At 40.6% G+C, this 24,763-nt stretch overlaps 1 protein-coding gene and 1 long non-coding RNA gene across 3 annotated transcripts in view; one reads left to right on the forward strand and one right to left on the reverse strand.

Moving 5' to 3' along the window:
• Positions 1-24,763, reverse strand: part of LOC308665782 (pre-B-cell leukemia transcription factor 1-like) — an 82,511-nt gene that overhangs the window by 22,473 nt on the left and 35,275 nt on the right. The gene's annotated exons all lie outside the window — the stretch shown is intronic.
• Positions 13,507-22,394, forward strand: LOC308664865. 2 transcript variants are annotated; one of them, XR_014025770.1, is made up of 5 exons: positions 13,507-13,630; positions 15,916-15,961; positions 18,674-18,867; positions 21,230-21,457; positions 21,953-22,394. It is a non-coding gene; the product is annotated as an uncharacterized lncRNA (long non-coding RNA). The 2 variants fall into 2 exon arrangements; XR_014025769.1 differs by having other exon boundaries at positions 21,230-22,394.

The following is a 24,763-nucleotide window of genomic DNA, read 5'->3' on the forward strand; positions in this document are numbered from 1 at the left end:
AGAGGGGAACAACCCATTTTCCAAAGCACCAGAAGGCAGGACAAGAAGCAATCAATGGAAACTAAGCAAGGAGAGATCCAACCTTGTAATGACTTCCCCGGACACTTCCCCAGATACTTCTCCAGATGTCTGGATAATGATTTAAAGGCTAAACAACTTATGTAATAATGTAATGTAATATAAGGTAGATTATGCAATAATAGGAATGACTCAGCAGGTGTCTGTATTCCTTTAAGAGCCTGAGTATAAAAGGGAAGACTTTTGCTGCTGTGTTCTCTCTCATCTGTTTCCTGCTATAATTGCTGTGTGTTGGAGTTTGCAGAATCACCACATGTACGTATCTTGTTCCTGGTGATATTTGTAGATAGTGTAATATAAACCACCATTTAATACAGACCACTGTTTACTGTATTTACTCCTGGGTTATCCCAGAGCAATAAGACTGTGCATGCTCTGACATGTCAGCTTCAAGGAGGATGAACCAGTTCTGGGCACATCAGGAGGGGAGTTGGACAGTGGCTCCAAGCAGCGGTCTGAGAGTGATTTGGCTGAAGCACAGATATAGCAGGACAGCCTTGAGGCTTCAGATGGGGAAAGCATAAAGCTGCAGCCAGTCAACGATGAGGAAGAGGAACTGTCTTCTGCCCCTGATCCAAGAACAGGTAGGCCAGAAAAAAGGTAGGAGCAGCAAAAGTCAGTAAGATTACCCATGAGAAGGCAGCTTTGCCCCTCTTGATGGGCTGTACCAGAAGCTGTCTATTTAGGACAGCAGACAGATAGAGAGGATGCTGGGAACAATGTGTTTGTTTCCTTGCTGTGTGTTCTTGCCTTGAACTTCGGTTTGTGTCTCTTCAGCTATTGCCTTTGCCTTGCCTTGCCTTTGCCTGTGGACTGGCCTTTGTCTTGGAACTTGCCTTTCCCTTGGAAACTTGCTTTTGCCTGGTGGACTGGAGTTGCCTTTGCTTTGAGGACTAGTGTTGGTTTCATTTGAGTAACCTGTGGAATTCCTTGGGGTTGAGCTAATGCCAGCACAGGGAACTGTTGGGGAATACCAGTTCAGACTCGGAAGCCTGAATAAAGACTCCTTATACCATGGGTGTCAAACTCGATTGTGTCATGTGATGTATTGTGATGTATTGCACTGTTTTTTGCCTTTGTGGAGCTGGGATGGGCATGGTCTGTGCACGATGCACCTGGCCTGCGGGCCACCAGTTTGACACCCCTGCCTTACACTCTGTGTGTGTGTGTAAGAGAGAGAGAGAGAGAGAGAGAGAGAGAGAGAGAGAGAGAGAGAGAGAGAGAGAGAGAGAGAGAGAGAGAGAGAGAGAGAAGAAAGAAAGAAAGAAAGAAAGAAAGAAAGAAAGAAAGAAAGAAAGAAAGAAAGAAAGAAAGAAGGCAGCACAAACCTAAAACTAAGGAGAAATTTCCTAACAGTGAGAACAACTAACCAGAGGAACAGCTTGCCTTCAGAAGTTGTGGGTGCTCCATCACTGGAGGCTTTTACGAAGAAACTGGAAAGCCACTTGTCCTGAAGGGTATAGGGTCTCCAGCTTGAACAGAGGGTTGTATTAGAAGACCTCCAAGGTCACTTCCAAGTCTGTTATTCTGGTATATAAAATTAAAAAGTATATTTATTCCAATAATACAAATGTATTGATTCACTTTGCTTTCAAATGATTCAGTTTGAAACAAAAATAGAAACATCAGTTGTTGAAGTATAATTAATGTAGTAGCTCTTCATTTTTGTCTATGAAGTAGAAAAAAGTAAAATATTACAGCTGAAAATTGGAGAACCTGTCATAGTTGTAGTAAACAAAGAACAATGTGTTTTGGGCTATACAATGTTTAACAGAATTATTGCAGAATGCAATAATTAAAAAAACATGGGGAAAAATTGGAGCAACATCTAAATACATATTTTGCCACATGGGAATAAAGCCTAATCAATCTTACTTTCAGAATCTGGATTATTCAAAATAGTTTACTGGCAAGTTCTATTTTTATCCTTTATCATATTTATGAACTTCAAAAACTTGCCTTATTCATCTTTGCACATTCTTATTTATTTTCTGATTCAGTGTATTTCTTCCATATCTTAGCATGTGGAATTTAAAATGAAAACATTAGAAATAGTTCATCAAACATTTTTCTGTTTTTTCATATTTTTTTCCTTGATTTTCATAGTTCCAACTGCCATTTTTATCTTCTGCCAATATCCATAAGGTGTAGTGAGGCCAAGAGGCATTCTTGGAAATAAAAATTGTGCTAGAAACTAACATTTTCTATCATGCCTGCTTCCCATTTAATTTAATTTATTTTTTAAAAATTCCTTTTAAAAAGTAGATTTTGGAGAAAGATTGGCCATCGCCAAACCCAATGTCAGGAGATACATTTGAGTGCACAGACACTGCACTGAGGATTCAAACGCTATAAAGTTGGTAGCAATAGTAATAAAGGCTTAGCAATTATGAAGGCGCATGCCAAGCCCCTTCAGAGTGTAAGATATGATAAAATAAACATCCTGTACTGATCTGTCTGCCCCCCTTTTCCAAGCACCTCCCTCACTCTCCAGATGCTTTTTTCTCCTTGAAAAATTGGGGCCTTTCTCTATTTTAGGAAACACTGGTGACTTTATAACTTCAACAACCCTTATTTATTTGCATCTCGGTAGAGCAAAAACAAAGACTGTTTTGTTTGATATGCTCAGATATCCAAGACTGAAAAGTCAAGAATGAATGTGGACATCAGAAGTGAACAATAAAAAAATAATCTTTATTGTGACATAAATAAGCAGTAATATAGTATTTACAAAAACTCAAGCAGCTTAAGCAAATGTTGATTATCCATCAAGCTGCATTTCTGCACAAATAATTTCCATTACTTAATGCCATCTCAATAATATGCCTATAGAAATGGATTGCAGCTGAACAGAACACAAGGAAAGCACTAAAAGAAGCACTAAAGGAAATGCAGAGAAATGAGAAAGGAATTAAGAACATAAAATACAAATGGTGATAGAGGCTCAAACGATGGAGGAGGTACAGAAGCAGAGGAAAACAACCAGGAAGAAAGTGGGGATTGGCAATCATTCAACCATTTACCTCAGCTTTACAGTTATTCTTTAATTAGAGCTAGCCAACGTTCCTTAGAGGCAGAAAGATAACTTTATATCCATTGACTTATTATTTCAAATTCTAAGAAGCAATAAATAGAACCTAATATGCTCAAACTAGAATGCGCCCCTTTAAACTTGTAAGTTTCTTACTGGGAATCACATATATATCTCAGTACAGCAAGGCATTAAAACTACCTATTAATAATATTTCAATATCCTACCACTAATGAGATTGCTAATTAGTTAATAATACTAATAAGATAGTATAAAGCCAATATTTAGTAAATAGTTTTAGTAAGAAAAGATCAAAATGTTTCTGGGAACTTTAATGCAATGCAAAGGAAAATCGATAGAAAAAATTGTACAATCTTTTCAGCAGCCTGAATTTTAAAATTGTCAATTGATCTGTCTTTTTACCTAGCTAGTATTCCACATTGTAATCTACATTTTCTTTTAAAAAAACAACCCCACTCATATAAAAAAAAAGTATACGGGATTACGGTATTTCATTTTATTTTATTTTTAAAATTATTTTCCTGCTAAAATAATAAAACAGAAAAAAATTAGGATAACAATAATATGGAACAAAAGAATAACTACGGTAATACAAATTTTTTTTTAAAAAAAAAGTATAGAGAAAACTTTCTAGTAACATCCTTTCCATCCTTCTACGTAGCCACAGTATAAATTTTTATGCTTTTCACTGAACATTAATGATTGTTGTTGGTTTCTCCCTATGTCCAAGAAATTGTATTCCAAATGTGTAAATCTGCCTTGCTATGTGATATGTTGTTCATCAGGGAGTCGCTCCTATTTAAGCATGGTTACACTTCTATTCCCCTTCATGGATTACTGCCTTGTCGTGGCGAAGGGGCTTGCGTAATTCAATGAAGCTATGAGCTATGCCGTGCAGGGCCACCCAAGACGGACAGGTCATAGCAGAGAGTTCTGACAAAACGTGATCCACTGGAGAAGGAAATGGCAACCCACTCCAGTATCTTTGCCATGAAAACCCTATGGACAATACCAAAAGGCAAAACGATATGACGCTGGAAGATGAGCCCCTCAGGTCGGAAGGCGTCCAATATGCTACTGGGGAAGAGCAGAGGGCTAGTACTAGTAGCGCCAGAAAGAATGAAGCGACTGGGCCAAAGCCGAAAGGACGCTCAGCTGTGGATGTGTCTGGTGGTGAAAGGAAAGTCCAATGCTGTAAAGATTTTTTCTCCATAGGAACCTGGAATGTAAGATCCATGAATCAAGGAAAGCTGGACGTGGTCAAACAAGAGATGACAAGACTGAACATTGACATCTTAGGTATCAGCGAACTAAAATGGACAGGAATGGGTGAATTTAATTCAGATGACCATCAGGTATACTACTGTGGGCAAGAATCCTTCAGAAGAAATGGAGTAGCCTTCATAGTCAATAAAAGAGTAGGAAAAGCAATACTGGGATACAATCCTCAAAATGACAGAATGATCTCAGTTCGAACCCAAGGCAAACCATTCAATATCACAGTAGTCCAAGTCTATGCCCCAACCACCAGTGCTGAAGAGGATGAAATTGACCAGTTCTATGAAGCACTACAGCACCTTATAGAACTAACACCAAAAAATGATGTTCTTATCATCATGGGGGATTGGAATGCTAAAGTAGGAAGCCAAAAGATAACTGGAATAACAGGCAAGTTTGGCCTTGGAGTGCAAAATGAAGCAGGGCACAGGCTGATAGAATTCTGTCAAGAGAATGCGATGGTCATAGCAAACACTCTTTTCCAACAACCCAAGAGACGGCTCTACACATGGACATCACCAGATGGTCAACACAGAAATCAGATTGACTATATGCTCTGCAGCCAAAGATGGAGAAGCTCTATACAGTCAGTAAAAACAAGACCAGGAGCTGACTGTGGCTCAGACCATGAGCTTCTCCTTGCAAAGTTTAGGCTTAAACTGAAGAAAGTAGGGAAAAGCACTAGGCCACTCAGGTATGAATTAAATCATATCCCTGTTGAATATACAGTAGAGGTGACAAATAGATTTAAGGAATTAGATCTGATAGACAGAGTGCCTGAAGAACTATGGACAGAGGTTCGCGACATTGTACAAGAGGTAGCAACCAAAACCGTCCCAAAGAAAAATAAATGCAAGAAAGCAAAATGGCTGTCTGAGGAAGCTTTGCAAATAGCTGAGGAAAGGAGGGAAGCGAAAGGCAAGGGAGAAAAAGAAAGATACGCCCAATTGAATGCAGAATTCCAGAGAATAGCTAGAAGAGATAAGAATGCCTTCTTAAATGAACAGTGCAAAGAAATAGAAGAAAACAATAGAATAGGGAGGACCAGAGATCTTTTCAAGAAAATTGGAGAAATGAAGGGCACGTTTAATGCAAAAATGGGCATGATAAAGGACCAAAATGGCAGGGACCTAACAGAGGCAGAAGAGATTAAGAAGAGGTGGCAAAATTACACAGAAGAACTATACAAGAATGAGCTTAACGTCCCTGATAATCACAATGAGGTGGTCACTGACCTCGAGCCAGACATCCTAGAATGTGAAGTGAAGTGGGCCTTAGAAAAACTGAGCAACAACAAAGCTAGTGGAAGTGACAGTATTCCAGCTGAGCTATTCAAAATCTTAAAAGACAATGCAGTAAAAGTGCTACACTCAATTTGCCAGCAAATTTGGAAAACTCAACAGTGGCCACAGGATTGGAAAAGATCAGTTTACATTCCAATTCCAAAGAAAGGCAGTGCCAAAGAATGTTCAAACTATCGCACCATTGCACTCATTTCTCATGCTAGTAAAGTCATGCTTAAAATCCTACAAGCTAGACTTCAGCAGTATGTGGATCGAGAACTACCAGAAGTACAGGCAGGATTTCGAAGAGGCAGAGGAACTAGAGATCAAATTGCCAATATACGCTGGATCATGGAGAAAGCTAGGGAGTTCCAGAAAAACATCTACTTCTGCTTCATTGACTATGCTAAAGCCTTTGATTGTGTGGATCACAACAAACTGTGGCAAGTTCTTAAAGAGATGGGAGTACCAGACCATCTTATTTGTCTCTTGAGAAACCTATATGCGGGTCAAGAAGCAACAGTGAGAACTGGACACGGAACCACTGATTGGTTCAAAATTGGGAAAGGAGTCCGGCAAGGCTGTATACTGTCGCCCTGCCTATTTAACTTATATGCAGAGCACATCATGAGAAAGGCAGGGCTAGATGAATCAAAAGTTGGAATTAAGATTGCCGGAAGAAATATCAACAACCTAAGATACGCAGATGATACCACTCTAATGGCAGAAAGTGAAGAAGAACTAAAGAGCCTCTTGTTGCAGGTGAAGAAGGAGAGTGCAAAACTTGGGTTGAAACTTAACATTAAGAAAACCAAGATCATGGCATCTGGCCCTCTCAATTCCTGGCAAATAGATGGGGAAGAAATGGAGGTAGTGACAGATTTTATTTTCCTGGGCTCCAAGATCACTGCAGACGGGGACTGTAGCCAAGAAATTAAAAGACGCTTGCTCCTGGGGAGGAAAGCCATGGCAAATCTAGACAGCACACTAAAAAGCAGAGACATCACCCTGTCAACAAAAGTGCGTATAGTCAAGGCTATGGTCTTCCCAGTTGCAATGTATGGCAGTGAAAGTTGGACCATAAGAAAGGCTGAGCGCCAAAGAATTGAGGCCTTTGAACTGTGGTGCTGGAGAAGACTCCTGCGAGTCCCTTGGACTGCAAGGCGATCAAACCGGTCAGTCCTAGAGGAGATCAATCCTGACTGCTCTTTAGAAGGCCAGATTCTGAAGCTAAAACTCAAGTACTTTGGCCACCTAATGAGAAGGAAGGACTCACTGGAGAAGAGCCTAATGCTGGGAAAGATCGAGGGCAATAGAAGAAGGGGACGACAGAGAATGAGGTGGCTGGATGGAGTCACTGAAGCAGTAGGCGCGAGCTTAAATGGACTCCAGAAGATGGTAGAGGACAGGAAGGCCTGGAGGAATGTTGTCCATAGGGTCGCGATGGGTCGGACACGACTTCGCAGCTAACAACAACAACACACTTCTATTATGGACATACACTGTCAGTTTTGCTATTGCAGTATATTCTCTACTTTGGGTCTCCTGGTCTGAAACTGTTAGCATAGTTTCTTTTTTCAGAAATTGTGTCACATTTGTTACTGCTGCTTTTAGTGTAAACAGGGAATGCCACACAAATGTGGCATTTGTGCAGGGGCCATGGTAATCTTCTCTGTATCCTTCCAATTTTAATATACCTGCTGTCAAAGCAACATTTTATCTTCCCTTATGATAACATTAGGTGAATAGGTGAGGCTGAAAAACAGTGGGTAATTCAAGACCACGTTGTAAGCTTTATGACTGAGCAGGATGTGAATCCCACTCTCCCCAGTCCAGCAGTCTCTCCACCACATTGTTCTGCTCTTTCAGGTTCGGTTGTCAGAAGCAGAGAAGCAAAGTCAGGAACTTGCCTCTAACTTGGAACAAGAGTTCTGCTTAATTTCTTGCACTGATTAGAGAAATATCACTTTGCCCTCAGAAATACCCTCTTTGACCGCCCAGCAATTTGCCAATCACAGAAAAGCTTACCAGCCCAACTTGAAGCTGAAGCTACTCTGCTTCGACCAGTGGTTGTCTAATTTTGTTTTAAAAGTAGTAAAGAAAGAGGAAGACTTCCAGATCATGTTCGCTTTCAGAACCAACAAATGGAACACTGACTTCCCAAAATCCAGATGCTGACAAGCACTTTTCCAGGTTTTTTTTTAAAAAAAAATCTGTTTATTTCTAGGTAAAGGTAAAGAATTCCTCTCTCGAGGTGTGTCCGACTCTAGGGGATGGTGCCAAATTCCGTTTCTTAGCCAAAGGAGCCAGCGTTATCTGAAGACATTTCCATGTCACATGGCCAGCATGACTATAAACCAAGGTGCACAGAATGCTCTTACCTTCCCACCAAAGTGGTACTTATTTATCTACTCACATTTGCATGCTTTCAAACTGCTAGGTGGACATAAGCTGGGGCAAGTAATTGAAGCTCACCCTGTTGCGCAGCGCTCGAAAGTATTCCACAGTAGAAAAATGTCTTGCCCCCAATACTAATATTTTGTAAAATATTCCAGCTGATATCCACATCTTTAATATAAATTATTAAAAGGAATTAATTTCACATCTTTAAATGTTTGTGAATCTTCTCTTACTTTGACTAAACTAGTAGTTAGTACTTTAGTTGACAAAACTAGTGCCTAAACTAGTAGACCAGCAAAATGCTGTGCACGTAGTATACTTAGACTTCAGTAAGGCATTTGATAAAGTAGACCAAAACCTACTCCTTGGTAAGCAAGAAAAAGGTGGAAGAGACAACATCACCACCAGATGGATCCGTAACTGGCTGGCAAACCATACTCAATGAGTAGTCCTCAGTGGCACTACATCCACATGGAGAGAAATAAGCAGTGGGGTACCACAAGGCTCCATCTTAGGCCCAGTACTCTTCAATATCTTCATCAATGTCTTAGATGAGGGAATAGAAGGGGAACTCATCAAATTTTCAGATGACACTAAACTGGCAGGAATAGCCAACACCCCAGAAGACAAGCTCAGGATCCAAAAAGATCTTGACAAATTTGAACAATGGGCCCTATCCAACAAAATGAGTTTCAATGTGGAGAAAAGCAAAATCTTACATTCAGGCAGGAAAAAAATCAAAGGTACAAGTACACATTAGGCAAGACCTGGCTTAAAACAGTAACTGTGAGATGGACCTTGGAGTCCTAGTGGACAATCACTTGACTATGAGCCAGCAATGTGCAGCAGCTGCCAAAAGAGCTAATACAATCCTGGGTTGTATAAACAGAGACATAGAATCAAGGCATAGAATCAAGTCTTCTCCGAAGACTCAGGGCGGCTTACAAGCTTAGCAGTAGCCTTCATTCTATGTATATGCCTGTTTGTTAGGGCTTTCACACACACCCCCAAGCGGCATTATTACAAAGTCAGCTTATTGCCCCCAACAATCTGGGTCCTCATTTTACCTACCTTGGAAGGATGGAAGGCTGAGTCAACCTTGAGCCTGGTGGGATGCGAACCTGCACTAATTGCAGGAGGCATTAGCCCACTGCTCCACCAAGGCTTTAGAAGAACTTCAGAGAAGAGCAACTAAAGATGATCCTGCTGCAGGACTTGGGTTTGGCTAATCTAAAGAAAAGAAGAAATCGGGGAGACATGATAGCAGTATTCCAGTATTTGAGAAGCTGCCACAAAGAAGAGGGGGTCACGTTATTCTCCAAAGCACCAGAGGGCAGGACAAGAAACAATGGTTGGAAACTGATCAGAGGGAGAAGCAACCTGGAATTAAGGAGAAACTTCCTGACAATGAGGACAATTAACCAGTCTCCAGAAATTGTGGGGGCTCCATCACTGGAGATTTTCAAGAAGAGGCTAGACAGTCACTTGTCTGAGATGGTATAGGTTCTCCTGCTTGAGCAGGGGGCTGGACTAGAAGACCTCTGAGGTCCCTTCCAGCTCTGTTCTATTCTATTCTATTCTATTCTATTCTATTCTATTCTATTCTATTCTATTCTATTCTATTCTATTCTATTCTATTCTATTCTATTCTATTCTATTCTATTCTATTCTATTCTATTCTAAATTATATCAACCACATTTCTGTTGTACAATTCTATTTTTTTTGTTTCATTCTGTTGTGTACTGCTGCTACCTTGCATGTAGGGGTCTATTATTTTCAAACAGCTGCATTTTCAAATCAAGATTTAAAAGTGACATTAGAAATTGGGTAAGATCTATAATATACAGATACAAAAGAAATATTATGGTAATTATAATTTTGGAGAAAGTACACTGAGCAACTAAGTAAATTTAAGTAAATTTTCTCTTCTATTTCCCACACCCATTCACAAATCTGGAATAAGAATGCTATAAACAGATATTAAATCTTTCCATCACAAGATTTAAGATGTCCAATTAATTTTTTTTTCTCCAACAGGCAGCCAAATGTGGATGCAGAAGATTAAAAGCTAAGTGGTTTAATTAATATTAAATTTATTTGCTACTTTACTACTGAAAGCATCGTAAAATTGAAAACCCAGTTATTTTTATGATCATCATGCTCTGCTTTGATCTTTGATCCATGGAATAAAATTACACAGTGTAAAGGTTCTTCTGCTTTACTGTACTTGTTTAATACTGGGGTCGGGTTGTGGAAATATTTTGATATTAAAGTGTGGCACTGTCCAGATTTTCTGGAATGTCACTTCAAGAAGGTACAACGATAGCCACCAGTTATGATACTTGTTGTGATGTCTTTTCAGAACACAGTTGTCTCTTTTTCAAGAAGTTCTTTAATTTGTTAATTTACCAGATAAGCTCCAGCTCCCGCATACTTTTCCTTCAAGTTTTCCTCACATTATATATGTGAGAAGTCCATGTCAGTTTTGCTGATTCTGGTCCATATTGGACATATCTGACACTTCAATATCATGCTGGTATGATGTCAGAAAACACCGTTGCAAGCAATACATCTACAGCACCGGTTATTTTTTCTGTTTGAACACACACACAGTTAAGCAACCAAACCCTAATGGGTTTTTTTTTTCAAACATCAGGAAAATATTCTTTGTTTCAACACACTCAGTTTTACAACAGCAAAAATAAAGTGTGGGGAAAGGGAGGAAGGCAAATACAGCTTGCAAAGAAAAAAAAGGAAAGAACAGATTAAAGATATTTCTTACAAAACATGGGAATTCAAGGAGTTGCAGTCCTAAAAACTTTTAGCAGTGCTAAAACCTACACTGATCGATATTGTATATAAATTTAATACCATTTTTTAAAATTTCCAAATCCCACTTAAATGCTGAAAGCACATATTAATGTTCTTGATTTCCTGAATTCAGGGTTTCTTTCATTGCTTTCACCAGTTACTAGCGATGGCAAAGGTGGTAGCCCTAGTCAGATAATCCAGATGTAGGAAACTTTAGTAGGAATTGCAGTAATAAAAATATTCATAAACAAACTATTCCAGTAGCTGTTATTTTTTTTAAGACCATACATTGGAGCTAAATGGATCTTCATCAAAGATATCAATGATTAAAGCAATCAAAGAAGTATCGCATCTTGTGGGGGAGGAAATTCAGTCTTAGCATCATGTGAAATTCCTGTTCCTTGACCCACCTAGAAATATGAGTGGGTGTCCAAAATGTAGGAATTAAACACAAAAAAGGACACAAGATGAGGATGTGGAAAACTCACGGCAACTCTCCTATTCCCAAACATGCTTCTCTGCTGACATTGGCTTGAAGCCTTGCTCCCTTCTTTCCCAATGGTTAGAGTAAAAGACCTAACCTGAATAACTGGCTATCTGGGTATCACCAGGAAGCTCTGCAGGAGGTGTCAAGAATGGCTGGAGCTTCCTTGTGGCCCATGCATACCATATAGCAGTCTGGATTATACCTAAAACTATTAGGTATGTATGTGGAAAAAGGAAAGTGCATATTATCATTTATGTGAAAGGGAATTCTACTCAAATAAAATGTTCTAGTTGCAGTCAAATGTGTTCAGACTGCATGCATGTATACACACAGCACAGATCTCTCTCTCCTACCATCTCTGTCCAAACAGTTTCTGTTAATCCATTTTCAACAATGTTTATCTGAGGCCATATCCAACCAGATTTGTTAAGCCCCCTCCTAACAACTTGTTGTCACAGTCCATTACCAAATTGCATATAGTTATATATTCCACTAATTAGGCTTCTAAAATATCATTAACATGTCTCTTGATCATTAGCATAACGTATGAGGCATCCTCGTTAGGCACGACTCAAGTTTGTTAACGTGATAATGAAAAGGCACAGGGCTGGCATTATGGGAACTGAGCTGATAGGAGGCTAGGAACATCAAAAGCAATGAAGCTAAACAAAAATACGTGTGTGTGTGTGTGTGTGTGGGCGCGCACGTGCGTGTGTGTATGTGTGTGAATGAAAAATAGAATTCAGCATCTTTGAATTAGGGCCGTGTTCCAGTCTGAAGAAGCAGAAGTTAAGGGGAAATGCATAGGTATGTGCACTGGAGCACAGCTGTGGTTTTATAGAACTCAATCAATCAGCTCTTCCAGAATAAGGACCATTGAAATGGATGAAACTATACATTTCCTGCATAGTCCCTATGTGGGGGGTGGAGGGGGGACAACAAAACCTATAATCAACAAACAAAATATTTCTAGATGTAGGTGGAAAATAACAGAAAAGGGGGGGAAACTATTGTTTTACCTCAGCCTTCAGGAAATCATAAAATCACAGAGATTTTAAGAGCCCCTAGAGTCCCTATTGGGGTGTCAACAGTACCTCTTTTGTTGTCCAGCAGCCTTCCTCCCTCCCCTCCCCTTTTGGTTTATCATTGGCCAGTCCATCCAGTCAAGCCCCTCCCCATGGCAGACACACACACACACACACACACACACAGAATGTAGTTTAAGTCTTCTGCTCAATATAGTATAAACGGTGCTGAAGAGGAGTAACTGTAGCTGTTGTAGAAGTGAGAAGAATTAAATGAACATGCATGGGACATTTTTTTAAAAAAAAAAAAAAGAAAACCAGAGCCAAAGGGCCAGACTTGTACATAACAAGGAATCACAAACTCTCCTCTCTCACTTCCCAGGAATTTTTAAATGTATTATTTTCTCTTTACAAAACAGACAAGGGAAAAGAAACTTATGGCAAAGGGAATGGAGGATTTCACACAGGGACGCAGTTTAAGCCATAGTGTTTTCATTTAATTAGCTGTCAGATGGCATACGGTAAAGGCAGCAGTTAATCAAAAGAGGCATATCAGGTGCAAGGTGGTTTCATATTTCACCTAGGACACTCTCAAAGTCTACAGGGAGAAACAACAGTTTACCTTTATATTTGAATCTATATAAATTAGTACAGGGGTGTCAAACTGCCGACCTGTGGGCCGGATGCGTCACGTGGAAGCCACGCCCACCCCATTGCCGGCAATGGCAAAACAGTCAAAATACATCGTGCAATGTCACATGACGTCGCAAGTTTGACATGTCTGAATTAGTTCATTAATTTATTTAATCATCTATAGCAGTTGTAACCCACAGAATCAACCACAAACTTCAAGAAGAGTTGCCTTCTCTCCGCCATAGTGAGATGTAACTAAATGTAGATTTGGTCACATGAACATTATTATTTTTTTCCTTCTTCCCAACCCCAAAGAATGTTGGAAAGCAATTGTGAAAAGGGGCTTGGGGACTCAGGTTCTGCATATGGCAGAGGAAAGAAGAAAACGGGTTCAAACACAGAGATAAAAAATTGGTCAAATCCATCTGAAGGCTATTGGTCATCACTTCTGATCACATCTTCAGGCCATCAGTACAAAAAAGACACTGAGACTATGGAAAGTATGCAGAGAAGAGCAACAAGGATGATAGATGATACACGGTCTGGAAGTTAAATTGTATGATGAACAGTTGAAGGACCTAGGTATGTTGAATCCAATCTAAGAGAAGACTAGGGATGATAGGATAACTGTCTTCCAGTACTTGAGGGCCTGTCACAGAGAAGAGGGATCAGCCTATTTTCCAAAGCACCAGAAGACAGGACAAGAAACAATGGGTGGAAGTTTGTTAAAGAGAGGTCCAATTTGGAACTAAGGAAAGATTTCCTGACATAACAATTAATCAATAAAATAGCTTACCTCTCAGAGTTGTGGGCCCTCCATCACTGGAGGTTTTCAAAGATAGACCAAACAACCATTAGAATTGGGATGGTATAAAGCTCTGCCTTAAGCACTAGAAGATCTCCGAGGACTAGAAGATCTCCGAGGTCCTTTCCAGCTGTATGATTCTATGTTCTATACCAGACATGTCAAACACAAGGCCCAGGGGCTGGATCCAGCCCGCAAAGTGGTTTCATGTGACCCGCGAAGCCATCCTGGAAACAGTGAGGGAACGGCCCCCACTGCCTTGGCCCTGGCCCAGAGACCCTCCTTCTGCCAGAGACTCTCAGATCTGTCCCACTCCTGCCCGGGCCCTCATAGGCACCCTTGATGCGAACGATGTAGAGCTGGCCATGCCCACCCAGCAGGCCATACACACTCTAGCCACGCCCACCCAGTAGGCCACGCCCACCCTGGCCATACCCACCCGGCCCCCTGAGGGCAACCGCAATGCTGATGCGGCCCTCAATGAAATTGAGTTTGACACCCCTGTTCTATACTATGAAAAAACAACAACAACAGAACAATTCCTTCTGGACCTCCCCTATGGAGCATGTAGTTAGGAAAGGACTCCTCCATTCTAGTCTTTCTTCTTTTTTCCAGTCATGTGAATTCCAGAAGCCAAAATCTTCATGCTTCTTCTAATATGTTTTAAATAATCTTGCCCAAGATCATTAAAGAATTTGAAGGCTTCCACACTATTTGTCTTACCTTGAATAACCGTAATAAAAACATTGTTCTAATTTGGCCTTTGAATGTTTTCTAACAGTCAACATAGCTAATTTGCCTATCCTGCAGATGTTTATTTAAACTATGGTAGGGAACCTCTAATCTGTATAACTAATGTTGCCGGGGAAGAGATTTGGAAAGAAGAAGCACACATTTAAGAAAAAGATGAAAAACAAGACTGAAGAGTCAATCAAATGGATTTTTAGTGTTGTTCTATGTTGATGTAATCCTTTTTTTTAAAAAAAACTGAATCCTTTCTATGTCAAGCAGATTAAAATGAGGCATAACTCATAATTTATTATAAATGCCTTTTCTGTGAAGTAGCAAACAAGCACACTTTCAGAGAGCAAGTATAACAGGAGGGGTTGGCCTAAAGGCATATGATATATTACCAAGTCCCAAGAAAGAATTTGAGCAAGGCAATATGGATGATTTTGGTGGGATTCTAACCTGAGGCTGGCTTATTTTATGGAAGCTAAAATAAAAGCCACAAGGAGCAAGGGAGGGAGAAATTAACGGACAATCAGCAAGGGAACAGTGTATTGCCTCCGAGATTATTAAACTATTAAAAGCTCTCACTCGTTCATTCTGTCTCGTCCAAATAGGCTTTCCATAGGCAACAGTTGCGATGGCTGATTAACAAACATAGGATATAAAATACATTTCCCCAATTGTACACTGCAGAGACAATATTTCTAGTTCAGGCTATGGTGTGAAAGCCCCAAAACCAAATGTTGTGGAGTACCAGCAGCCAGGTTAAGTTAGGGTGGGTTATAATCATGGTACCTGCCATTCCAAAAGTTTGTCCTCCCATTCCCCGCCATCCCACAAAGTGTTTGAGGATTGCCTACCTTTGTGAAGAAGGACTTCATTTCAGTGTTGAAAACATACAAATCACAGTGACCCGGTGACTGTACCCTCCATGACGCCAAAGCACAACAGCAGGAGGGGGAGTGTAACATAAAACCATCAAAACACCAGGAACAGAGAAGAAAGGGAACCATAAAGCTATTCAGCCTAATCCCCAGTGCTGGCTCTAGAAGCCCTCCCCCAATTAATTCATACCTTATTCTTTCCTGAAATAAATGGTCCCAACTTTGGAGTCTTCTATAACACAAAATATAATCTTTCTGCAAAATTTCAGCAAGTTCAATGTTGACCGAAGATAACACAGTTTAAAAAAATGCAACTGGTAGGGTTAAGTTCTGGGGACGCATCATTTGTTTTTTAGAAGCCAGATTTTTCTTCTTGATGAGCAATCGTTTTAATGTTATATAGGTTTTACAGAAATAACTTGTACTCCACTTTTTCTTTTAATCAGTTCTGACTTTCCAAAAACCTGGGAAGGAGAATATGAACAATGTATGGTATGTATGATAAATAATTTGAATTTCCAGAATAGCTGGTATATGAATGTTTCCAGTATTTTTCTGCAACTGATCCTAATAGGAATGTGCAAGCCAATAACTACTAACAACATAAAGAGTTAACAAAAAAAGAAAGACACAGAAAAAAACAAAATCCTATTTTCGAGTTTTGTAAAGACTGAAGATAGGAGAATGGAAATACCTGTATTTTGGAAAGACTGCAGCAAAATAAAGCAGAGAAACTGAGTTTTGGCAATACAAGAGAAAGAGAAGGAAATACCTCCAAATTTATTGCTAGAGAAGTTTCAAATTAAAAACAAAGAGACACAATTCCAGCAGCAATAGGCAGACTGTAGCTCTGAACCTAACAACATACTTTGTTTTTTTCATTCAAATGATCTTGTTTTTATTCAAATAAAAACCAGACCAGTGTTGCACTAAAACAATTCAGGGGCTTTATCTCTGGATACTATTCTGATGAATCCAGGAACATCCATGTTGTCAAGTAACCTCAGAAGAAACAGTTCTATCATGAAGACTGTAATCAGAAAAAAATCAGCATCACCAATAGTATGCCACAGGGTAATTTATGAATCTAAGTTGAATTCTCATTCTATTTAGACTACTATAGCATCTGCAATCCTAAACGAAAGTAGCCAGGTCTTAATAGATCTCCTGACAAGAATCCTGCTAAATAGAGATGCAACAGCTTGAATGTAAAGCTTTCCACCTAAAAATCAAGCAATCTTAATCATATGGGACTACTACCCATATTTTAAATCTGCAATGTTATTTAAACTGGCCACACATCCCAAGATTGTTAGGAAATCATTATTTTCAAATAAGAAAATGGGCTTTGACTAAAGGTGACTTTTAACTGAAGCTTAGATTTACCACTTAGAGTTATGGATTTCAATTCACACAATACTCAAAGCTCTGATTTGTTCATTGCACTAAGATAAACTGGCCTGGTTTTCCCACAATAAAGTAAGTTGTAAAATGCCTACTCAGCAGTTTGAGTGCACTTTAGATTTTAACTTCCAGAATTCCTTGGCCAGCACATTGTTCAGAATGATGGAAGTTGAAGTCTACACACTGAGAGCACTAAGCCTGGAAAAAACTGCCACTGGTCAATATTTACATGGCTAGATCACTTCATGCAATATGCTAAACCCAAATCCATAGAAAAACAATACAACATGTGAATCCTATTATATTGGAACATATTGAATGTACTATATCTCATGATAAAAATCAGGTCTCCTCCTCCACCTAGCCTTGAAATCTATAGCGAGAGAAAGATTAAATGAACTAGACAACTCCTTTATGCTTGTTCTGCAAAAGTTGGAGAATACTAGTTAGCTGTTACCCAGCCCAGAAGATTATAACATGGTGGGAAAAGTGCAACATTTGGAGCGCATCTTATTACAACTGCCATGTTAACACAAAGGACAAGAAAGTAGGAAATGTTTAGGCAATCAGCTCTAACTAATATTTGCAACTAAACATCAGAAAGTGACATTACATCAAAAGAAAACAAATCTGCCAAAGATGCAAGAGAATTAAAACCTACCCCACACAATAGGGATTAGCCTCTCCTATCACATGAATAAAATGTTATCCATAATGTATTTTGTGTGAGTTTGCAATATGATCCTCCATAAGGGAAGGATAGGTATGAAATCTTTTCCCAACAAAACCTGGATGCAAAGTTTAGGACTCTGGAAAACAGCACCACCTAGTTGTGGCACATTAATTTGCTATCATTCTGTGAAGGTATTGATTTAACGGCTAACCAGTTTATGTAATTTAAGATCTAATGTAATGATGAGAATGACTCAGCAGGGTTTGTGTCTCTTTAAGAGCATTGTATAAAGGGAAGGCTCTGCTGATGTATTCTCTCTCTTCTGTTTCCTGCTGCAATTGTGGTTAGTTGGATCCTGTTGTATTAGCATGTGTATGTATATTGTTCCTGGTATATGATATTGTAGATAGTGTAAGATAAACCACCATTTAATACAAACCACTGTTTACTGTGTTTACTCCTGGATTATCTCAGCGCAATACGACTGTGCATGCTCTGACAGGTATGGACCCAGAGAGAGGAGAAACCCAGTGAGAGTTTGGCCCAGAGCCACAGAAATTAAGGCTTGTGGTTTGTAGTGGTTTGTGGTGGTAGCAGGCAACATGGACTCAGTCAGCGTAATGGGAGGAGGTTTCGTAGTATCTTGTCTGAATGCGATAAACTACTGGTGTCTGAAAATGGAGATGTACAGTACCTGAAAGGGAGGAGTTGTGGATGATAGTTACTGATCCACCTGCAGCCCTGTATGATGAGGATTGGAGAAAGAATGAGAAAGCATTGCCCAGCATAATCCTGAGTTTAGAAGACAACCAGCTGATACATGTGCAGGGTCTCCCAGAGTGCTGGGAAGCCTTGCACAGTGTGTACGTGAGAGAGACTGCAAACAGCAAAGTAATGCTGACAAGAAAGCTATATAAGGCCCAACTGAAACCGGGAGAGAGCATGTCTACATATTTGCAGTCCATGAGACATTCCTAGAATTAGAGGAAAGAGGGATGACTTTTACTGAGTCACATAAGGTGTATGTGGTGCTCAGTTCATTGGATACTTCATGGGATGTCCTAGTGACCAATTAGAATCCATGAAGGAGAAGGACTTAACCATGAGTTATACCATAACATCCATAGATGCCAGCAGGGCAGCCAAGAATGTTTGCATGGTGAAATACTGCTTCAAGTGTGGTTCTACAGAGCATCTCCAGAGACACTGCCCTGAGAGGAGAAACAGAGGAGCAGCGAGACAAGGTTGTTGAGCTACACAACCAACATTTTCCCTGGCAGCAACTTTAATGGAGAAAAACACTTGGTTGTTAGACAATGGGGTGAGTCAGCATATTACAAATGACCCACAAATGTTTTCAAACTTAAGACCAGCTAAGCAAACTTTTGTTAGTTTGGCTAATGGACAACAGCCTGCTGTTAAAGGGAAAAGTAAAGTTTATGTAACTGGTATTGGAGAAACATTGGACAATGTATTATATGTACCAGAGTTAGACCATAATTTACTCAGTATTTCGAACTTGGATGATATGGGGTATAAAATATGGTCAATACACCATGGGATGATTTGTGCACAAGGTGTTAAGCTGGATAATTTATACGTGTTAGGGAAGCAACAGGATGTTTGTGCACAAAAACTTACAAATACTCCCACACATGATAATTGCATGCATCTATTACACAGGAGGTTAGGTCATGCAACTTTTAGAGTGCTGCAAAGGATTTCAGACCTAGCTGAGGGACTTAACATTAAGCAATGCAACACATATTTTGATTGCGCTATTTGTAAGGAGTCAAAGTCCAGAGTGTATCCTGTATGTAAGAAAAGCTCAAGGCAAACAAACAGAGTTTTGCAGTTAGTGCACGCTGATTTAATTGGTCCTATGGTGTCCTCTCTAGGAGGAGTTAGGTATGTACTAGTCTTAGTAGATGACTACACCAGATATGGGTTTTGCTATTTATTAAAGAGCAAAACAGAAGTTCTACAACAGTTCAGGCAATGGGCGAACTTGTACAGTGTAGAGTGAAGATATGGCCATAATGTATGCCAGCTGCAAACAGACAGGGGACAGAGTTCATGTCTGACAATTTCCAAAAGTGGCTGAGAAACCTAGGCATAAGGAATAGACGTACGAATCCGTACTCGCCAGCAGAAAATGGGAGTTGCTGAAAGGAGGAATGGTGTATTGCAAACCATGAAAGACTCACTGCTGGCAAATGCAGGAATGAGTAAAACATACTGAGAGGGAGCCATGAAAATAGCTAACTATTTAGTAAACAGGGTATGGAGTGTTGCTATAAATGAAATGCCATATTACCTATTAAATGGAAGGAAACCTTCATTGGCTCACCTAAGGATATTTGGCAGTTATGCCTGGGTGCATATTCCCAGAAGTACCAGAAGGAAAGGACATAAAAAGGCCAGGAAACTTAGGTTTGTTGGATATGAGCCAGGTTCCAAAAAATATAGATTCACAGATGGAACAAAGAAGGTTGTGATTTCAAGGCCTGCTAGTTTTGCAGAACAAAACAATTGGGACAGGGTGCATGTTAACACTGAGGTGTTCATGCCAACATGTAGTGTTAGTTCTCAGGAATAAGAGGCTACATAAAGGCCAATGAAGAAAAAACAGGATAGCAGGTCAGAAATAGTAGGAATAGCAAGTGGGGTCAGAGCATATAGTCTAAGGTATAACCCCATAATTACCAGGATATGATGTCATTGCCTAAAGTAGAACAGGATAAATGGAAGGAGGCAATGGATAGAGAAATGGAATCTATGAATGTGCATCAGGTGTTTACCCTTATGAGATTACCAGACGGACAAAAGGCTATGGGATGTAAATGGGTATATAAAACGAAGCTGTGCCAATATTTCAGGACAATGTTGCATGTATAAAGATGGCAATGGGAGAACGTATCAGAAGCAGAAGCAAACATGTAGACTTAAAATATTGTAACATCAGGGAGGCTGTGAAGGATAATCTGGTAAAGTTACAACATTATTCCACTGACATCAATATAGCCAATATGTTGACTAAGCCTTTAAATGTAGGCAAGCATCAAGAGTATATAAAAGCATTTGGGTTAACAGCTTTAAATGGGAGGAGTGTCAAGGTATTGATTTAACAGCTAACCAGCTTATGTAATGTAAGATGTAAGATGTAGTGTAACGATGAGAATGACTCAGCAGGGTTTGTGTCTCTTTAAGAGCATTTGTATAAAGGGAAGGATCTGTTGATGTGTTCTCTCTCTTCTGTTTCCTGCTATAATTGTTTTTTTATCCTGCTGTATTAGCATGTGTATGTATATTGTTCCTGGTGTATAATATTGTCGATAGTGTAAGATAAACCAACATTTAATACAAACTATGGTTTAAAGTGTTTACTCCTGGATTATCTGAGAGAAATAAGACTGTGCACACTCTGACACAATCTAATAGATTGCTATCCTAACTGACAGGAGGAGGATTTAAATTACAGTGTTGGAGAGGGTATGTCCCAAGTTGACCTTCCCTTTCCCAAAGCTTTTTCTACCAAAATGGATGTTTTAACCTGACTCTAAAATGAATGCTGAGGGGAAAAACATTTCAAAATATCTATGTGGATGTCTATACACTGTATATATGCAGGAGAATACATGTATGCAGAAAAAATATTCAGCTAGCATCTTCTTCTCATCTAGATAATAGATTAAAATAGTATCCTTGGAGATTCTTGGAGAACCACAGCCTACTTCTTGGTTAGATAGAACAATGTGGGATAGACTGTACCATCATCAGGTGGATTCACAGTTGGCTGATCAACCGCACTCTGTGTGTAGTCCTCAATAGAACTACATCTACATGGAAGGAAGCACTGCAAGTTTCTGTCTTGGGCCCAGTGCTGTTCAACATCTTCTTAAATGACCTAGGTGAGAGGATATAAGGGGAACTCATCAAACTTGCAGATGACACCAATCTGGGGATATTGCTAATGACAGGCTCAAACACAGGCTAGAAGATAGATTCGAGATTCAGAAGGATCTCGACAGATTAGAGCACTGCTCTATCCAACAAAATGCAATTCGGTGGTGAGAAAAGTATGGTCCTGTACATAGGCAAGAAAAACCAAATGTACAGGTATAGAATAGGTGGTACCTGGTACAACAGTGGTAGCTGTGAGAGGGATCTAGGTATCCTAGTGGACCATCACTTAAGTATGAACCACCAGTGTCCTGCAGTAGCCAAAAAAGCCAATGCAGTCCTAGTGTCGGGTCCCCAAATCTTTATTGTCTCCCTTTCATATATACTTTTGTGCTTTGCTTTGAGGCCTGCCATTCTGCTGGGGGGAGGGGGTATATTGGTTTTGGCTTGAGATAACTTTTGCTTTCTGCTTTTCTTCTCCCACCTCTATCCACTTGAGAAAGGAATGTTTCTCCCTTATCTGGGAGATGGTTAGAGAGAAACAAAAGCTGGAGAAGACTTTGAGATGCATGCCAATTGTGCCACTAACCTGACATTGTGCCACCTGTGGATTGGCTGGATTTCAAATGGACATTATGACATTGGTGGGAGGAGGAATATTGCTGGTTTAACTATACCATTTGAGCGGGATTTTCCCCAGATCTCGCCTTGACTTCCCTACTGTCACTGACCCCTAATAAAAGTTTCCTTTTGAGACAATGCCTGTTTCAAGAGTTCTGCTTTCTTGGGTGGTTATCTGAGGAGGGTCCTTACATAAGGCAAGATCTGCACAGTACTCAACCCAAAGAAGCTTCTGCCCTTCTGGGGGACTCACAACTGATTTCTATGGAGGAGTTCCAGGAAGAGAAATAGGCCAGAGATCTCCTCTGTCTGAAAGCAAATGAAAGCCTCTCCAGGGACCTGGAAGAAGGCAGACCTTCTGGTGAAGAAGATCAGGCCAGATGTTCACTCAGGGTTGGTAAGAAAGAAGGATGGAAGGAAAAAGCCCCCAAAGTCACTCCTACCCAAGGCAGAGGAAAGAAAAAAGTAAAGAAGAAAAATCCAGAACTTGCCCCTCCCAGTAAAGGAGAAGAAAAAGAGGAATTGAAATTGGGGACGATGGAAGCTGTGATGGAATATGTGAAAAAAGCCCTCAACTAATTTAAGGTGCAACTGAAAGAAAGTCCTGAATTGGAGGAAGAGAAAGAAGGTGAATCGGAGAGAGAGGAATTGGAGGTGCGAGAGATGGCAGCAGCTGGAGCCCAGGAGGCAGACCTCGGCGAGGCCATCCATCTCAAGGAACCAGAGGCAGATCACCCCAACCCACCAAGGGGAAACCAATTCCAATTGGAGTGAAGTTTGATGGAGACCCAAAGTGACTGGGGTATTTCCTGGCACAAGTGTTCACCTACATGCCAATCTATGGAGAACACTGTCTACTGATGTTGAGAATGTCCTGCTCCTGGAAGGTGGAGCAGCTGACAGGATGGTGACCCTGTACAATTGCCACACACCCGAATTGCAGAATTTCAACCGATTTATGGCTGCCCTCCAGAGGCGTTTTGCAGACTGATTGGCAGACAAGAAAGCTTGGGAACGCATAAAAACAGTGAAGCAGGGAAGGAGACCAGTGGCTGAATATACTGAAAATTCAGAGAGCATCACCTGGTAAGCTGTTTCTAAGATGGGCTCAATGAAAAGCTATAATGCCTACGTAGCCCGTGGAGCCCTGGGATGGCTGTACGACTGGTGCCTGCTAGCCAAGGAAGTGGAAATTGATCGACGCAAGCACCTACACTGCCAGGTGAGACCAAGCTTCAAACTGCAGTCCAAGAAGCGAGGAGAAACCGTACAAGGTTCACCTACCCCAGCTCACAGCACCGCCTGCTTTGAATGTGGTAAAGAGGGACATTGAGCCGTGGATTGCTGCAGCAAGACACCTGCCAAGGGAGGGGATCATCTACCAGCTGGGAGACCTCACCGCACCCCAGGGAGACTGTGATGAGGTCCAAGGAAGTCGTAGAGCTCCCCTGGAATCACAACTGAGAGGGTTGAGGTCCGACTCCATGCTATGACGGCTCAGAAAGGGCAGAAGACAACTATGAGGACAACCCACTGGTGAGTGGGCCAATTGACCTAATAACAGTGCCCCTAGAACTTTCTATACCTGGCGCTGGGAAGATGAGCCACCTTGCTGGACTCAGGGTGTACCCGATGTATGATTAGCCCAGAAGTAGTGGGGAAAATGGGAATACCCCTCAGAAGGTTAAAAACCCAAATCACTTTCTGCCAATTGGATGAATTGGTTGCAGGGGGGGGGTGTACCCGCCAGCTTTGCCACCAGACCGTTATGCATTGACCTGGGGGACCACACAGAGACTAGCTTTTATTGTGGAACCAGGGATGGAGTGGCCATTAGTTTTGGCTCTGGCATGATTAAAGAAGTAGAACCGCATGATCAACTGGAGGGAAGGAAGTTAAAATCCCCATAGGGAAAAACGGCAGGAGATGTGGATTACATCGTGATTTTGCTTCTGCCCTCAGTGAGTCAGACTTGAAAGCCCTCCCAATGGAATACCAAGATTTGGCTGATGCCTTCAGCGAGCAGAGGGCAGATGAACTCCCCCCTCACCAACCCACAGACTGTGCTATTGAGATCATCCCAGGGGTGAAACTGCTAAAGCCAAAAATGTACTCTATGACTACCAGGGAATTAAACGAACTGGGAAAGTTAATCAAAAAGAAACTGGAGCAGGGTTTTATAGAGCCAGCTAGACCCTGGGTAGCCACCCTTGTATTATTCAGAGAAAAGAAAGATGGCTCTCTTCATCGGCGCGTGGATTATAGAAGTCTCAACGCTGTGTGCATGGAGAATATTTATCCACTACCTTTAATGAAAGACATGTTAGCGCACATATCAAAAGGGAATTTTTTTTCCAAACTAAACTTGAGAGAAGCTTGTTACTGCATACAAATAAAGAAAGGGGATGAACGGAAAACTGCTTTCAATTGCCCACTTGGTTGCTTCCAATTCAAAGTTCTACCATTTGAGCTGCAAGGAGCTCCTGCAATATTCATGCAGCTGATTAACGAAGTCCTACATGATCACGTGTATAAAGGGGTTTTGGTTTACCTGGATGATATCCTTATTTACACCGAAACCAAAGATGAACAAATCAAACTGGTTAGAGCAGTACTAAAAAAGCTGCGCTCTGCCAAACTGTCAAAATGTGAATTCCACAAAGATTGTATTGATTACTTGGGTTATCATATAT

This window comes from Vipera berus (genome assembly GCF_964194415.1).
Source record: "Vipera berus genome assembly, chromosome: 3".
Taxonomy (NCBI): domain Eukaryota; kingdom Metazoa; phylum Chordata; class Lepidosauria; order Squamata; family Viperidae; genus Vipera; species Vipera berus.